The sequence below is a fragment of the Miscanthus floridulus genome, chromosome 14 (assembly GCF_019320115.1).
Source record: "Miscanthus floridulus cultivar M001 chromosome 14, ASM1932011v1, whole genome shotgun sequence".
NCBI lineage: Eukaryota > Viridiplantae > Streptophyta > Magnoliopsida > Poales > Poaceae > Miscanthus > Miscanthus floridulus.
Genome location: NC_089593.1, coordinates 53768777 through 53787299, shown reverse-complemented (window position 1 = coordinate 53787299; position 18523 = coordinate 53768777). Strand labels below are relative to the sequence as shown.

At 46.6% G+C, this 18523-nt stretch overlaps 2 pseudogenes; both read right to left on the bottom strand.

Moving 5' to 3' along the window:
• Positions 1-1249: 1249 nt before the first annotated feature.
• On the bottom strand, positions 1250-2093 carry LOC136503458 (adenylate isopentenyltransferase-like; annotated as a pseudogene).
• Positions 2094-7925: 5832 nt separating this feature from the next.
• On the bottom strand, positions 7926-12500 carry LOC136503457 (uncharacterized; annotated as a pseudogene).
• Positions 12501-18523: the final 6023 nt, after the last annotated feature.

Here is an 18523-nt window from a genome sequence, read left to right as displayed (position 1 = left end):
TGCATATGCACTCTCGCTACTAGAATCTTAAGTTTAGCTGAGAGCTATAATAGGTCCTCGAGCACCCCTTGGGAATAATGTCACCATTTTGGCTGAGGCTTTCAGATCTGTTGTGCTAAGAAGTCAGATGTGGCCAGGGTAGATCCTTATGTACTGGTACCACCAATCCACATGGAGCAGTTGTGAGTTGGCGAACATGACACATTACATATATTTGTGTAGATATTACAAGAATTAAAAAGGTAGGATACACATTAAATATATAGAGTTCAACATCTATGAACTACAGAAAAAAGTGTGAGGCCAACCTTGGCACAGTGCGATGTAGGAGATGGGTAGGGAGACTGACTATTGGGGTCCAACTGTTAGTGGACGAGGGCGTGGCCCTGTGCTGGCAGCGAGTGAGAGGAGTGGATAGGTGTCGGGAGCTGGCTTCTCCACCACTCGGTGCCAACTTGCCGTTGGGCTGCTGTGCTACGGCTTGGCTATCAGGCCTAGAAGTAAGGTGCGACGAGTTGGTGGCCCAAGACTGCTGCTACATGCTTGGCCAACAAAAGGAGGGAGAAAGTTAGCCTTCTCAACCGGTTCCTAGGCATTATCTAAAAATGAAAGCCGGTTCCCAGGTAGTATCTCAAAAAAGCCGGTTTCCCAAGCATCAGGAGAGAAAACGTGCGGCAGGGTTGGCCTAGAAAAGAACAGAGGGAGGGAGGGATAAAAGAATATTCTTTCCTTATATTTCAAAGCCATCAAGCAACTAAAAAACAAATAGTTTAATTTCAAACCCAAAACAAGCATTACAAAAATAAATATGTAGCAACATGAATGGTACACCATGTTCCTATGACCTGTATTTGATTTTGCTTTTTTAGTTTGTCATTATTGCAGGTTCAAGTGCACAGTTAAATCAAATTTAACATATTCCTAAAAATGCAAAATTTAGGTTGTTCCAGAGTTGGGTACAACAAGGTAGAAGAAAGGGTGTTATAGAGCTAGGTACTTCAATTTTCAACGAATAAGGGAGTATATGGTACTAATATGCAAATAACCATATGAAGCATTGCCATTAACATCCATGCTACAAGCAGTAGTAAGTGGAAGGTTTCCAGATCAAATATCAATACATTTTCGAGTCATGGAAATAATAACCCATACTATAACTAACATGGTACCACTCGCATATATTAAAAGATAGTTCAATTGAATTTATTTAATTACTTACAAGAACTCACATGGATAGCCAGCGTTGGCGTTAGCTATGTAAAAACTTATCCACAATAGCAATTGCAAGAGAACTCACATCGCGTTCCCATGATATGTCCTCCGTACTATGGTCTCCTCCACTTAGATGGCAGTGTATGGCTTCTGTAGAGTCCACCACACACATAGGCCAGCCCCAAACACTAGTGATATGGTGAATCTTTGTAGTCTGTGATTTTGCAAGGGCTTTTGTATTTGCTTTCATCTCATCTATGGAATCAGAAAGACTCATGCCACCACCAAAATATTTGCTTAGTTCTCGCACACCAATTGCCTTAGCCAGCCCAGTGTGGTTACTAATCTTATGAGCCAGCGTAGTATCAAAATACTCTTTTAGTTCCTCAACTAAGCCAGAAGCAACCATATCATCAATACGGCGACACCGATACTCATTAAGAACCAGCTCATGAGTATGGACCCAAAGTAGACAACTTTGAACCTTAAATTTGGCTTATACTTTGCTATCGAAAAAGGATTGGCAAGGGAGGGATCAAAGTGGTCAGCAAGAAATCCATGCATAAGTGAGTTTGACCCACCTACCAGAACTAGAACTCGACCACGCCTTGCAATAGACTCTACAGTAGTTGTTGCAATAGATCGAAAGGAAGGTACAGACACATCATCCGCAATTGATGAAATAACCCCAATTAAGTGATGAGGAATACCACCATGATCATTTGGCTAGACTTGTTAGTTGCGATGTCAAGACCAGCATACATTTGCATCTTGTCTGCATTTATCACTTCACCACCAATCATCTTGGATATGTCAATTGATAACTTCGTCTTGTCTGTGCCAGTGGCACCCATGATTACCACCGGTTTAATCGACAACATCTACGAGATGTAGTTTGATCCTACAGAGGTGAGGGGGGATGGGGTGGAGTGGTAGAGGGGAAAGTGCTTCTTGCCCTTTAAACCCTAGGTTGACCAGCCCATGTATATGAAGAGTCGATGGTGTAGTCGGGCAAGAAGAGGGGATGGGGGTAAGTGCTGTGAGCATTGGTAACCTAGGTCTAGCAAACTAAATAATGTACACTAGCAGGCATTCCTATAACTACTTATGTACTACCATGGATACACTTCGCAAAAAAACTTAATTATGCACATGTATGTAGTAACGTAATGCAAAGATGTATGAGTACAATATAATATGTATCATATGTATGTGGACAAATCCACAGGTCCACAGGTGTGGCAAATGGAAGGAGCTTCCTCTCGACAATCAAAGAAGAGGCAACCCGGCAAAGGAGAAGCTAAAGTGTCAGAAGCCAGCACATATTTCTTTACTTTTCCATCCTCTCATGTATTTGTGCAAAAGTCATGTTCTGCCTATAATCAGTTCGAGGATGTCACGACAATCTCCTTTCCATTTTTTCATACTCTTGCTTGCTAGATCTCTTGTTATCATCTCTAATTGTAGGTTACTTTGCCCTATTCTGATGATTTCATTCTTTCGACATTTAAGGGACATGCTCCATTGTAGGTAACATTGTGCCTAGTTTTGTTGTCTTTGTGTGCTCATGTTATGCCTACCACTGTTTTGGCACACTCCCACACAACCTGCATAAAGGCACGCGCATGCCCGTGAATAATGGAGAATGACCCTTAACCAGGCAACAACTACTGCCACAGTGTTACCTCACCATCGTTCATGTCATGTGTGCCTACCATTGTTTAGGCATGCATCCACAGGAACTACGCAAAGGCACCCGCGTGCCTGGAAATAATGGAGAATGCCCTTGAAGTGCCCAACAACTACTGCCACAATGTCACCTCACCACCGCCCTTGGCACTACACGACATCACCTGTGTCGACGCCACAGTCGCTCGCATTAAATGCGGTTCTTGCGCTACTCGATACAACTCCATCCTTCTAGCTATAAAATTTGGTACCTCAGAGGTCTTCCATATCTCAAGAGGTAACACATCCTAGCTCAACTTCCTTCCCATCGAGTATCATCCATCTCTCCTCATTTCTTTGCCAGTGTCCTTAGCAAGGTGAGAAAACCATGACCATCTTTATGAAATCTTACCCTCTCCTATATATTACAAAAATGACTTACCCTCCTTTTCCTTGCAGATGGCAGATGAAGAGTGGACCACTAGCTACTGCTTGAACAAAGATGGTTTTCCCAAGCTCCTATATGCCACCATGTCCAGGATAGGTCTTTTTGATCACCCAGAGTATGTAGGTAGAGAATATGAGGAGTATGGCACAGAGCGGTGCGAGGTCATCATCTATGTTGGAGAAAGTAAAGATTTCCCCAACATAGGGCCGTGGGTGGTTTCTACTATAGGGTTTTGGTTCGAGGACACTTACAAAGCTTTGAGATACCTATGCCAGATTTATGAGAGGCCAATATGTCGTACACCCATGAGATTCTTCCCCTCTTTAACAAGAGACAATCCTATGTGGGTAGCCTGAATGAGGACCCTCGAAGGCCCTGAATTACATGAAAGTGACCCAACTATGGTGTTCATGTCTACCTACCTGCTTTCCCTAGATAAGCAATATGATAGGCATGCCACCCATTTGAAGAAGTGCATTCGTAGGGCAGAGGAGGCCGAGAACCAAGTAAGAAACCTGCAAGTGCAGCTTGCGGAGGCTAAGGCGTAGGCAGCTAGAGCGGAGAGCCATGAGGCTATAACAATTGAAGCCTTCAAACAGGCCAAAGACCGCCACACTCAGCAATTGAAGAATATCTACCTTGTCACTAGGGCCAAGAGAAGGACCCTCATTCTACAAGGGAGAGAATGCCTACTACTAGATGGAATCCCAGTTGCAACCATGGAAGAAATCCAAGGGAAGATTGTGGACACGCCGCCCATGCCTCCACCAACCGAGGCCTCCCATGGAATTTCCGAGATAGGGTCAGTCGATGGAGAAGAGATTCTCCCGCTGACTCAGGCACCACCAGGAGATGGAGTCTGCTCTCCTTCCGCCCTCCTAGAAGATTTCTCAAGCTACGAAGAATGATCTAAGTGGACACATGGGCCCCTCAAGAACCCTCATTGTAGTGTTTATTATTTCCACCTATAATGTAATCCCACATGGTGTTGTGCTTTGAGTTTAGTGATGTTGGTTGTTTGAATTCGACTTGAGCAAACATTTCTCTACGCCAATATGCCATTTCTCTACACCAATATGCCAGCGATTTTATTTAGTGACCTAGAATAGGTATTGTGTAATGGATGCCAAACTCTATCGCCCTTACATAACACCATACTGGAAAATACATATTAGCTTCTATTGAGATATTTTTTTTAGTACAACATACATATGATCTCTAAGATTTGATATATACCAAGAAGATCATCTTCCACAACATGGTAGGGGAAAAAATTAATTAGCTATAGCTTCCGTTGAGATACTTTTGAGTAACACGTATACATGATCCCCAAGGTTTGATATATCAAGCAGATCACCCGCAGCGAAGCGCGGGCATAGTGGCTAGTTTCTATTAATGCCCGTTAGAGGATATAAAAGTACTTGACTAGTAATGACTTTAGAGGATATTAACACTGCTACAGATCGAGTGATCCCTTCGCCAGTATCACCGTCGTTTATTAAATAGGCGACAGTGATAAATTCCACGACCGGTTGGATCCATAAAGAGGCCTGAAAAGGGATCGAACCAGCGGATGAAAGCTCTTAGCACTAATGGTTGAACTATAGATGCGAGCGTATTGAAAGTCGAGCCAAATAAGATACGTGTTATGGCTGCCGGCCCCAAACGATCGATTGGTCTACTGGCTGTCAAAATTCAACGTGAATGCTCAATGTCCCAACTACCCACAACACATTTGCATCACCATTACTTCCACTACTCCATCTTCAAGGTTGGTAGATCAGCCCACAGAAAAATAGATTGGATTGCGCCATAGACTTATAAGGGTGTATTCGGACGATTGTTGGGCCAAGACTAGGACCATGGTTGTTCTGGCCGAAGGCCCATATCTGTGTGTGTGTCTATATATATATATATATATATATATATATATATATATATATATAGAAACCATGTGTATGTGTGTGTGTGTGTGGGGTAAGACTATTCTGCAGCTGGCCATAGAATAACTTATTCTATCGGCACTTTGATTTACGATAATGTTTGTACCAATTTACGATAACATGAATATGTATTTACGATACTCGTGTTACTGCAACTCACGGTGATATTTACCTTAATGTTATAATAAATCACTCAGTAAGGAGTTACTATAATCTCGTAAATTAGCATAGTAACTATCGTAACTCAAAGTGGCCACAGAATAAGTTATTCTTTGGGCAACTTTTATATATATATATATATATATATATATATATATATATATATATTTAAATGCCAAAGTTAACTACTCTCTCTGGTTTCATGGTTCCAGTTAATTAATTTTATTATTACTAGACAAACATGGTGTGGCTTTGCCGCGTTATCCTTGGAGTGTGGTAGCCTATCATTTGTGTCTTACCTTTGTATTAGTAATTGATTTAAATAATAAATTTTACCAAGTTTATAAATAGTACTAATATTTATTGCAAAAGGTTTAGTGCAGTTTGTTTCTTGGAGTTAGTCCTTAAATTTACAATGAAAGATTGAACTAAGAGATCATCCATTACTGATATATTAGGATTTTAAAGTTGCACTAAGTTTTCATGATTAATATTCACAGACAAAGCACAATATACAGTTCAAACATTTCCTCAAAATATCATTCCAAGGATGTTGAAGTACTTGAGTACTGTATCAATCAGTGGCTTGTCCAGATCCAAGTGCTGTGTACCCATATAAGGTGTGCACAACTAATTCTCAAAGTTATTGGATTGTTATTCAATTATATTTCTATTGACCGCTCAAGGATGTGATTGCAACGCGCATGCTCAGAGAAGAAAAGCAGCGACAAGGGCGATATACAGAAAATCATACATTATGTAACCTAAGATTTATCACTTCCATGATGTAGATCTGATGGATAGGAATCTAACAAAATTTGATTCACTAATTTTAGACACACTTTTGATGTTATATGTGTTTTACAATTTCACAACTGTTTTTGCTCATTTCTAGGGGGGAAAAAAAAAGGCAATAGACATACTTGCATTAGGAACCCTGGACTCTGTGTAATTCCCACGCCAGTTTGTACTATTCATTTCATTTCTCTCTCATGTCTTTACAGTTAACCCCCTCCCTTTCCCTCAATTCGTACCTTCATCACTCCTTTAATGGTACACGTAACACACCACGAAGGGGAGTCTAGCCGATTTGGCCCAATCCGGCTTTGCTGGCATCAAGATGCAGGTGGGCGGGCTTCGCACGGCCCAGGGCACCTCAGGGTCGCCAGATGCGGCCCGTGGCCTTAGGCCATGTCGGCGGCCGGCTGCCCTGCCCGTGAGGAGCAGCATGGCGGCGAGGATGGCCGGAGGGAGTCTAGAGCTGGCCGGCCACGGGCACGCATGACGTGGCCGCGCTGCTCGCGACGCTCGGCGTGGGACTGGCGTCGAGGAAGATGAGTGCCCCCACGGCCCCCACGTGCGGAAGGCCCAGGCCCGAGGCCCGAGGCCTACGGCGCGTGGTGTCGATCGCTGCCGCTTTTCTGCTTTGGAGTGGAAATATCTGTCGCTGGAGAGAATAGTTACGTTGCTCTGGCTTACAAAGATCATCGTGTATTCATTGCTTGGATGAGACGCTTATATGTACAAATATTGCGTCTGAATGGATTGTTCTTCTGCTTCATCACAGAGGCTCTTTTTTTTTATTCTGTTATAATTTGATAAGGAAAGAGGCCCCTCATTTGCGTGCGTCTTGGTCGACGCGAGCTTGGTAGGCTTATTGCATATATGCGATGTTTATATTGGGGCGACCAATATAATGTAAACTAGGTCTGCAGTATATAAACTAAGGTTTGGTTCAATTTATTGTCCTAAAGCGCATGCTTTTTTTTTTCAATTATCTCATAGTTTCTAAACTCTCGTAACAAACGTAATGACTTCTTTTATATAATAAAGATATAAAGTGTCAAAACTTCATTCTATTATTTCGTCCACCTCATCCTAACTACCCGGATACACGAGAGAAAGCAGTGATAATCAATTCTAATTAGTCGCAGGACCTAAATTTATACATAATCAAATTTGTAGTTGTTATCTCTTTTAAAATTATGACAATAGATGCCATGAACGAAGTGGAGTTGCTGTACAAGAAACCGAGGTCCCGGACCTTCCTGTTGCGTCATGCATGACCGGGTTGCCGGCCTCTGGTAACATTCACCGCTACTCTTCCCAGCAATTGCCCGTTCAGCATCATGGATGGTCCAGTAGTTAAAGAATTAAGAGAGACATAGAAACACTATAATAGATAGAGTACAGTTACAATGATAATCTGGTGGCTCTGTTGTCATACATGGCCAGTTTGCCAAATAAATGGACTAGAGGAGAGGAGCAATTGACTTGGTTTCAGCTGGTTTACACTTTATACAACAAGAACAGAGCTGGAGAGGATACTGATAGTCGAATCACACTGGCGGGCTTTCCTGCACCTGATTACTTTCTTGCGTGCTCTGGCTTCTCTTTCTGATTATGGACAGAAGGCGATGGATTGCAATACATACTGTCACCACTAAGACCGGCATGGTCATGACCAGTAAGAAGAAATATACAGACGTCTTTGCTTATCTGTTTGACCCGGCCCCGTAGGCAACGAGGAGGCCAAGCAAATCGAGGACAATTGTTGTGTTCATCACCACAAGCCACCTCCTAAGCCATGCCTTGTGTTTGCCAAGTAGCTTCTCCGGTACCAGTAGCAGCAAGATGACTGCAATGGATGCCACGAACGAAATGGAGTTGCTGTAGAAGAAAGCAAGGTACCGGGGCCTCCTAATGTCATGCATGATCAGGTTGCCGGCCTCGTTTCCAAAAGCCGCCTGGCGGTTCAAGGCCAGCCTTGTAGCTGACACTTGCTACTAGGATTCCAAGCAACTTGAGGTATTTGCGCTTGGCATGTATTCTCTTTTCCTTGATGACCTCCTCATCTTGTGTGTTCTTCTCCATTCCTGCTCCTAATAATTCTGTAGTAGTAATATTTTTGCTATTGCTGGTGAACCAAAATACCAGGGATAGTAGGACTATGAAGGAAATGACCACTGCTATCCGACGGCATATGCACCCATGAGGCCAAACAAGCCTGTCACCATGCATACGAATAGCGCGTGGCTTCGTATGGCTGGCCTGTACAGGTTGGGTTTGAGGAGGATGACGATGAGGGAAATGGACAGCATGAAGCTCACCGAATTGCAGTAGAAGAAGGCCATGTACCGGTGCCGGAAGTTGTACAGGAGGACCGGGTTGCGGCATGGTGCCCGGCCTGGTCGTCCTGGAGCAGGAATCCACCTGGGGGAGTGAGGCCGGTTTGGTAAGTGATTGTTGCCGCCAAGATTGCGAAGAGGAGCAACCGCTTGCGCGTCTTCTCCACAAACTCCTCCTTTATCTCGTCGCTCTCGGTCCTTGTGTGCGTGTGATTGTCCGACGTGAATAAGACGACATGAATAACCACGTAGACAAGGATGGCGCCAGGCAACGCCATGGTATAGACCGAGGTTGACACGTCCCGGGTGCTCCCAGCCACGTAGTCACCGATGAGGCCGATCAGGTCCAGCAACATGACAGCGTTCAGCATGTGTTGCTTGAGCAGAAGCTTCATCTGGACCAAGACGATGACGACAAGGGACGCCACCAGGGACACCGAGTTGCAGTAGAAAAAAACCTTGTACCGCGGAGCATTCGTCGTGAGGAGGATTGGGTTGCCGGCCGTGTGGCCTCCACTGTTGTCCTGCCAGACGCCACCCGGCGGGTCCAGCGCCGCGTGGTAGGTGACTGCCGCCGCCAGAGTGGCGAGCAGACAAGAGACTGAGCCTTGTTCGCTGCTTTCTCCTTGTCTGTTGACTCTTGCCCATGCGCAGATTGCTTCTTGCTGGTTTAAGTTGGAGAGAAAATATATTAAAACTACTTTTTAACTATAATATATGAACATGTTTAAGACTCATTATTTGCAGAGGATATTACGTATTACCTGCAAAAAATTATTATTGCTTTCCATTTGGCGTGGATGTGATCTGCGACGAAGCTGAGGAACGCAAAGTACGCCAGAACGGCAGGAATCAGAGTGAACATGTAGACGGTCGTGTTGGTCTGCCTGCAGCTGCCGGCATTGTACGCGCCGATGAGGCTGACGAGCATGACAACGATGAACCCGTAGGTCTTCTTCTCGCGGAGCTGACTGTCCAGAAGTTTAACGATGATGAGCAGGGACGCGACGAATGCCATGGTGTTGAAGCCGAAGAACACTGCCAGACGCGTGTTGTGATGATCCTTGAGGATAGGGTCGCCCGGGCGGTGGCTGGCCCCGGTGCTGTCCCAGAAGCCCCCTGGAGTACTCAGCCCGGCCAAGTACGTGATGCTCACAGCGAACGTCGCTAGAAGCATCAGCACCTTTCGGAACCGAACTTGCACTTTCCACCCTTCTTCGACTTGGCGTTCTGAAACACTTGCGGAGCCAGACCTGCAGGAGCCGGTGAAGTACCAAGAAATGACGAGGTCGACGAAGAAGAAGCTTGCCAATAGCTGGGAGTAGACGGTGGTGAACGTGTCCCGGCCGGGACGTGCCAGCAACGTAGGCTCCCATGAGGCTGAGCAGGTCCAACACCATGACCGCCTGCAGCATCTGGACGGTGATTGTGGGGCTGTTCTTGTACATCATTATTCGCAGGCTTATTTTGGAGTAGGAGTTGTTGTCCTTCTTGTCCAGAGAGGCGAGGCTGAGGCTGAGGACGAGGACATTGATCACGAGTGACGCAGCAAACGCGGTGGAGTTGCAATAGTAGAAGATCATGTAGCGTTTGTAGTTGGTGTTCCGGATGATGGAGTCGCCACCGATGTGGCCAGCAGTGGTGTCCTTCCAGACATCCCCCGGTGGGCTGAACCCAGCGGCGTACGTCACCGTCGCCACCAGCGAGGCCAGCAGAGCAGGATGTATTTTCGGAGCTCCAACATGAGACGGTAACTTGTGGCTTGTGGGCGTGGACTCATTTTTGTCCTTAATATCTTGTGTTTGCTCAACGATGCCCTCCATTTGTGTTTCCTCGGTGGTAATGTCTTGTGTTTCTTTGGTGGTGTAGGAAGCTCTGCTTGCGGCTCGGAGGCAGGAAAGTTCAGTGGTACGTCAACTATGACATGAAGGCCTGAACGAAGCTCCGTCTGATCAGATATGTATGCACAAAATGGACACAGCACCCAAAAATATGTATATACTAGCAAATATGTACGTGTGTTGCAATGAAAAACAGAGAAAATATGTGTTTCTCAGGATTTAAACTTGAGATCCCGTTACACGTTTCCTCGCATATGCACGTACCGGCTGACGCTATTCTTTTAACTACGCATTTTTTAATCTTATATTATATATATTTCACACTCAAAGCAATCTAAAATAAAAAAGTTGTTAACTGCAAAGTTATAGACCTCATCGAGTATTACAACTTTGATGTTTACCTTTTCTCCATTCGATATTGTTAATCATGTTAAATCTGGTATGAGAAATTATATTGAATAAGAATAGTGAAACATCTCAAATTAAAAAGTTATCAACTACAAAGTTTTAGATCATTTTAAACTCTACAATTTTGATATAAAGTTTACCTTATAAATCCAATCTCATTTAAAAAGTTCCATTTTTTATGAGCAAAACAGTTATTACATACGGTTCAAGCCGTTTGAACTGGCAGTGTTTGATGGACCTATCACTGCCACTTCATAGCTTGAATATCACTGTCGATTCTAAGCCACGAACCATAAGTGATACTCTATATATCACTGTCGGATAAAAAACAATAGGCAGTGATGGATCCACAGTAAATGTCAGTTCTATAGTAGTGATAACAGCTCAATTGCTAAAATACTTCTACTTGAACAGACTACATAATCTTATCCCCAATATCACTCTTGCCTATACCAGACATCAAATGACAAAGGCTGATTGGTTCTTGGTCTTTTGCCCTGGTGGGCAATTCTCGGTTTCCCAACCGAGCCACTTGCTCGGTTCCCGAGCTCGTTCGACCAAGCTCAAGGGCTCGTTGCCTCCCTCGATGGGTTACCACAAGCGGCTCCAAGTCGGTACTCGGACATTGTTCGTCGGGGGGCTGGTCTGCCTAGGGGCACCTAGTTCAAGCTGCTCGTGCCCGCCCGCGAACATCCCTCACACTTTATTTGCTTTAGGCGAATTTGAAGCCTCATTCAACCAATCTTAGAACCCTCGGCAGAGCCTCCATTTGAGGGGTTTTGCCCTACTCATTTTTTGGAACAGAGCATCCTATCAAGGGGGTAGTATAACGAAAAAACGCCTTGAACGGAAAGAACGAGCTAGGGATAGAAATGACGTAGTTGTTTGATGCTCTAGGCATTGATGTGTTCTTCCCCTTGAAGGTTGCTGATCTTGTAGGCCCCTGAACGGATTACTGTGGACATTCTGAATAGGCCTTCCCATGGGGAGGACAGCTTGTGCGTCTTCTTCGATGGTGTTGCCCGCCGGAGGACCAGGTCACCTGTGACAAAAGAGCACTCACAGATGCACCTCGCGTGATAGAATCTGAGGCCCTGCTGGTAGCTCGCCGATCATACAATGACAACATTCCTAATCTCTTCTAGTGTGTCAACGATGTCCCGACACTGTTCCCTAGCTTGATCCTTATTGTAGGCCTAGATCCTTGGGAACTCGAAGTTGAGGTCAGATGGGATGGCTGCTTCGGCACGGTAGATGAGGAAGAATGGCGTACAGCCAGTCGATTAGTTCATGCTCATCCTCAGACTCCACAGCAGTGACGGGAGTTGTTCCAACCATTTCCTGGCACACGTCTTGAGCTCATCGTAAATGTGGGTCCTGATCCCCTAGAGGATCAGCCCATTTGCCTGCTCCCCCTGGCCATAGGACTTAGGGTGGTACACCGATGCCCAATCCACCTGAATGTGCCACACGTCGCAGAAATTGAGGAACTTGTGTCATGTGAACTGGGTGCCATTGTTAGTGATAATGCGATTGGGGACCCGAAACCAATGGATGATGTCCTGGATGAACATTGCCGCACGCTCCAACTTGATGTTCAAGAACAGCCAGCCTTGACCCATTTGCGGAACTTGTTGATAGCAACTAAGAGGTGGTTGAAGCCCCCGAGCACCTTCTTGAATTTGCCAACCATGTCGAGACACTAGACCACGAAGGGCCTATTATGGGAATGGTCTAGAGGGCCTGCGCCAGGAGATGGGTTTGTGTCACGGGGTCGAAACCACGACAAGCATTGTTGTTCGAGTTGGAGTCAGAGTACGTGTCTCCGGTGGCTCGGGTGGACTGAGGAACACCAGAATCGTAAAAAGGGGACACAACGGTTTATCCTAGTTCAGGCCGGTCGATGCCCTACATCTAGCAGCTGATGATCCTTATACTCAAGAGCACCCAAAATCGGGGGGTTACAACAGAGTGTACAAGAGGTTTGGTAGGGGGTTAGCTCGGTGCTAATCCTAAGGTTGCCTTGCCACCGGTAGAGCCTTCCCCTCATCGGAGAGGAGGAAGACGACAGGTGCGGTGGAGGATCGCTCGGTGCCCCTCTCTAGGTTGCCCTGCTCTCGGTGCTGAGCAGCCATGGATCGATGAGGAATGGAATGATCTGTCTCAAATCATCCTCCCCCCTAGGATCCGACATCCCCTTATATTCCTAGGCAGGTTGGATATATGGCGGTTTTGGGGGATGAGTCTATGGTCTACATGCGCCAGAGTCCAAGAGGGTCTTGCAGCGGTGCTCGGTGGACCGTTGCGGTGTCATGGAGCCAAAGAAGCCTTGGGCGTCATCCGGTTGCTCTGTTCTAACACTCTGCGTGTTAGGCTGTGTCGGCTTGGACCGGCCTCCCCCAAGTGCACCTTCTGGAGTCTTCCTAGTGGCGAAGGAAGTCGACTCCAGGGGCTAACGCATGGGCCCAGAAGCCCCTGAGCTCTTGGAGGCCATAGAGGAGTTTGTCTTCTTATGTCACACTCCATGCGTGACCCTATCAGGGGAGCGGTCGGCAAAGCCGCACCCAAGAGGTAACGCCTAGGAGCCCCCAAGCCTTAGTGGCTTGGGGCGTGTCTTCTTGCACCCAAGCCTTGGCTGACATTGGAGGCCAGGAAAGAACCAAGGGTCAAGTCTAGGCTCTCGTCGATCGGGAGCTTGTGGCTCGGGTGAGCCCTCGAGCCCTGAGCAGAGGCGGCAGGCGTGCTCGGGCTCGGCCTGATTCCTTAGTTGGAGGGTGCTCGCGAGCGTACCTGATGGGTATAGCCCCCAAGGCCCCGGCGATCCTAGAAGGGTCGGTTGGGGTGTCTCTCGTTCGGGAACCATTGATCCCAAGGCTTAACAAACCTATATGTTAGGATCTCATCTGGAGCCCCCGAGCCCTTCATGGCCTCACTTGGCCTGGTACGTGATGGCGATGAAGGGCTGAATTCGATCTTCTAGTGACTGATCCAGCCATGGCGGGGATGGCTTCCACTGGCGAGAGAGCGATGACCTACGTGGGGAGTTGTTCCCAAGCATGTTGGGGGTGCTCAGCTATCAGGGGCGAGTGATGGTGGTGTTGACCCCTTTGTAGTCCTATGTCGTGCATGTCTGAGGCCCGAGTGAGGGCTCGGCTAACTCATCTGGGAGTTGATGACCTTGGGCCCTGGGGCACCCACCTTTTTGGTTGGAGCCAATCGTGGGTCGAGTGACCAAGAGCGTCTGGGCTCTGGCTTGGGGCCAACTGATCACCCGGCACGCCATGCTCTTCTAGGGCTTTGGTAGCAGGCCTCGATCCTCTTGGGCTAGCCTTATGGGGCCAACCTTCTGTGGACATAGGTTAGGGCATAGGGAGCACGCCAAGCTCGGATGGGGGACCCTCATTGGGCCCGCCGCTCAGTGGCTCCTGACCCAACTCCGAAGACTAGGTTGGTTTTGGGCGTGCACCTCCTAGGCGCCCGTTGATCACGAGGGCGGGCTTTCTCCATCTGAGGAGTTGGCGAAGCCCCCGTGGCCATTATGAGGCCTCCTTGCCAGTAGGAGAGGTGGCTTCTAGATGCATCCCTCCTGCTAATGCTTTATGCAGGCGGTGGATGATGCCTGGGCCGCTGCGCCTGTTGGAAGAGATATGGTGGGCGCTCCTGTGCCATCCCACTTTGTCTAGGAGATGGGACGTCGGGCCATGTGAACCAGATCTGGCGGAGGAGAGGCCACGACACTTGGCGTGTGCGGATCCGAGCCATTGAAGGCATCCGGTGGGCCCGAGGGGAGTCAAATCCCCTCAAGTCTTGTGAGAAGGGGTGTGCGGAGTGGGAGATGCTCTTGATTCCCGTCCTACGTTCACTCTTGTGTGCTCGGGTTATGGAAAAGGCAGGACGGAAATGAGTGTGGTCATACCTTCTACTACGACCCCCTCGTCGTTCTCTTCTTGCACCCAACCAAGCTCGCTTGTGCCGCTTCCTGGTCACCTCGCAATGGCAAAGTGGGGCATCTCAAAGGCCGAGGGCGAGATGCTGGAAGTGGCCCGAGCATAGCTGATCCTCCCTCCTTTTGGATGGGATCTATTGGATCCAGAGGCGGTGGAACTCGTGTCGGGGGAGTCACAGGTCATCTCCTTCGTCTCCTCCCACCTCGTCGGGCTTGGGGTCCCCATGCATCCATTTGTGGGGAGGATCCTTCGCTACTTTAGGCTATGGCTCCATGATCCAACACCACATGGGGTGGTACAACTCATGGTGTTCGTCACCTTCTGCCAGTGCCATTTGGGGATCGAGCTCCACTTTGACTTGTGGCGTCGGATCTTTCGACAGTCCCTGAATAAGGACAGCAATGGGTCTGTGTAGCAGATCGGCGCTGCTGCCATCTAGCTATGTAATAATCTGAAGTTGTGGCATTGGAAGTGTTTCTACCTCTCTGACCCCTCCGGATCTCTCCCGGCCTACTCTGCCGACCGTCTGGGGCCGATGGCACCGCCATCTTGGAAGAGCACCCCGGAAGGGCATGCCTTCGAGGTCGTTGAGGGCTTGTGAACTGGATTACTGCCTTGAATGATGCTAGGCTGACCAGCCAGACAGTGCTCTAGGTGTTCTTGTTTCACCGGGTCCTCCCCTTGAAGGCGATGCTAGTTCCGATGTGGGAGTACATTGGGTTGGGGGATCAGTCCATGGTGGCGAATGGCCACCTCCTGGAGTAGTTAGTGACTAGGGTGGCATGAATGGTGGTTGGGTCCTTGTCAGGGTAGCCGGTGGTTGACGATGGACCAGCCATATTTTTCGTGTTCGATCCGAGGCGCAACGATCTCCTATTTCTAGGGCAGTCTTTATTCTCCCCAACCCTAGGGTTGAGGAGGCAGAGGCCACTTCTGGGAGCGTGTCTCCCACCACCAGGGGGGCGAGCCCCCAAGCCCACCTAGAGGGGAATCGCCCACCTCCTAGGCTATCGGGAAGCGCCCCTGCTCTAGCTCTCTCAGGGTGGGAGCTCCCTAGAAGAGACACTCCGCCCTAAGGCTTCCCGTAGGTGGCAGGTAAGGATTCTCTATTGGCCTGATGGCCGCTCCTTGCTATTCATGTGGACATTGCCTGATCGCATCGATGCTCATTGCAGGGAGCACTCCCCGGCGGGGGCCTCGATAGAACCATTACAATTTTAGCACCAGGAACAAGTCTTGCACTTACAAACTATTGAGCGTGGTGTAGCTCAGGTTGTTTGGTTTTTGTTTGTTTTTTTTGTTGCCTTGGTGTCTTTGTCAATCTTTATTGAACTTGCAAGAACCTTGTAGCGAGGAGCAAGTCTAGCCTCAGTCTAATGCAGAGCAGAGGAGCCATTGGTGTTGAAATATTATTACACATGCAAGAAAGTCCAACCTCTATACATTTGAACACGTCTGATAGTATCCTCCAAAGTTTTCCTGGTCTTCCTATGATGCTTGTTACTGTGTCGCTTACGATTTTAAGTTTGGCTAACTTAATAGTAGCATAGCCTAGTAGTACAATATGGCGGGTGCATTGTAGTGCGTTGGACGTGTCATTTTTGTGTATTTTGGAGTGCCCTCATCAGCATACCCAAGTACCCATGACATTAGAAATCAATATAAGTATTCTACTACAACTAAATTAACAGATGAAATGGCGATGGGAGCTGTAACACCACCGTAACACATGTGCGCACCAAATAAATAGTTCAATTTGCAAACAAAACAAAGATGGCACACTAGTTTAGCGGAAATAATGACAATAGCATCCATCATTGAGGAAATTAACATGTCCATAGACAAGCAAACAACATTGGTCCATTTAAAATGCATGACAGAGAGATACATCAAATGCAGCTTTATTTACTGCTCTGCTAATGAATCCAAGAACAAGGGAACATAAAGAAGATAGTATGGTCTACAGATGAACTCTTTTTTAATGGTACGTCTACCATACCGAAAGACATGGACAGGGATTACATGAACTTTTTTGCGGTCCATGTTATATGCGATGATTGTTCCATCCTCCCTAGCAAAGAGAATCAAATTCTATTCTAGGTAAACTGTGATCACTATGTCCTTGTTAACAAAATCTAGGTAACCAAATCTAATATTAATCCTTCCAAACAGGATCCACGTGGTGACCGTATGCTTCAATGTCCAATTATCAATACCATAGTCTTCAACGATCCAGATTGAATGCTTGGAATCATTGGGACCATCAACAGTACATACACACAAGTGACCCTGAGCTTGATGTATGGAGTGGTGAAGACCACTAGGTCTATCAATTTTCCTCTATGTGTTTCTCTCGATATCCACAGCAAGTATCTTAGAGTACTCCCAAGAGTGCCCCATAATGTGCAGACAACCGTTAAGAAACACACTTGGTTGTCTATAAATGTCACATCAGTATGCTCACCCCATGCTGTAGTTTGAGATGAGTAGATCTCCACACCTGTGCACACAGTGTTGACATCCACATATTCAATCACATAAAAATGTGAGAAGGTTGTCGGATTGAACACCAAGCGATCCTCACCAACAGCATGACCAGCATCATGGGTGCTAGGCGGTAGAATTTTAAACTTTTGGGTCATTGGATTACAGATGACATAGCAGTATCCATCAGCCCGAAGGCACCAAAATAGGATGAGGCCATTGCAACAATCTGAGATAGCTACATTTTCAATCTTGAAGGGCAAGAATTACAAGGAGCGAGCGCGTACACCATGGACGACGCTGGTGAAGTTTCAATTGCCGTTCTCACTGTCGTAGAAGAAGCCGACCATAGTCTGGGGTAGCTTCTTATGGTTGTTGGGGTCCGAGATGAGGTTTTTCCAGGAGCAATAGACACATTTGCAGCAGAACAAGGAGTGGGTAGGGAGGCGGCGGAGGATCTCGAAAATGACATCCTTCGTGAGGCTAGCCAATGCGTTCCTCTTGTTGGGGGCCTCCTCCATTTCATCATTGTGTAGTACGATGAGAGCTTCCTCAGTAATGAGATCACTGAAGAGGAAAATAATCCAACAAAGATCCATCAGTGAAGTCCACAACTCATACCAAAGTGCAACTTTAACAACCATTAATAATTTTCATGGTATGACCTCATGTAAATTTAGAGTAGCACCACATAGATATATATAACTCAAATTAGAGTAGCAGTTAATGGAGCTATAACTATTACAATTTCAGCAGTTAATTGTGCTTCCTCAGTTTTCACAAGTAGAATGTCAGTGAACAAGTGGTAGTGATCATCATTGGCATCAGTTGCAACATGTGCAGCTTAAACATTATTGGCCTCAGTGATGTGAATGATGGACAAAAGCATTGATTTGCTTTTGATGCCTTCCTCTTGTTTGGAACCAAATGGATAACTTGGTTGTCAACAAGGAGAAGACACAGAAAGCAAACATATGAGCTACATCCTAATACATCAAACAACCATGTAGACATCATTGGCATAGAAATATGGCCTCAGATATGTTACAAGTTCAAAATACCATAAGGACTCACTAGTGACACTGGAGCATATGAAACAGAAATGTAGAATCAAGCAAGCACTAGATAGAAAAAATAATTTAAGGCAGAAGTGAAGGGTCTATATGTTTGTCTAGACAGATAGGTATAATCAAGCAAGCACTTGACAATTAACAAGCCTAGTTGCATAGAGGCATTTACAGTAAGAACACTGAACATATGCAGAAAACCAAGACACCAGCAAAAA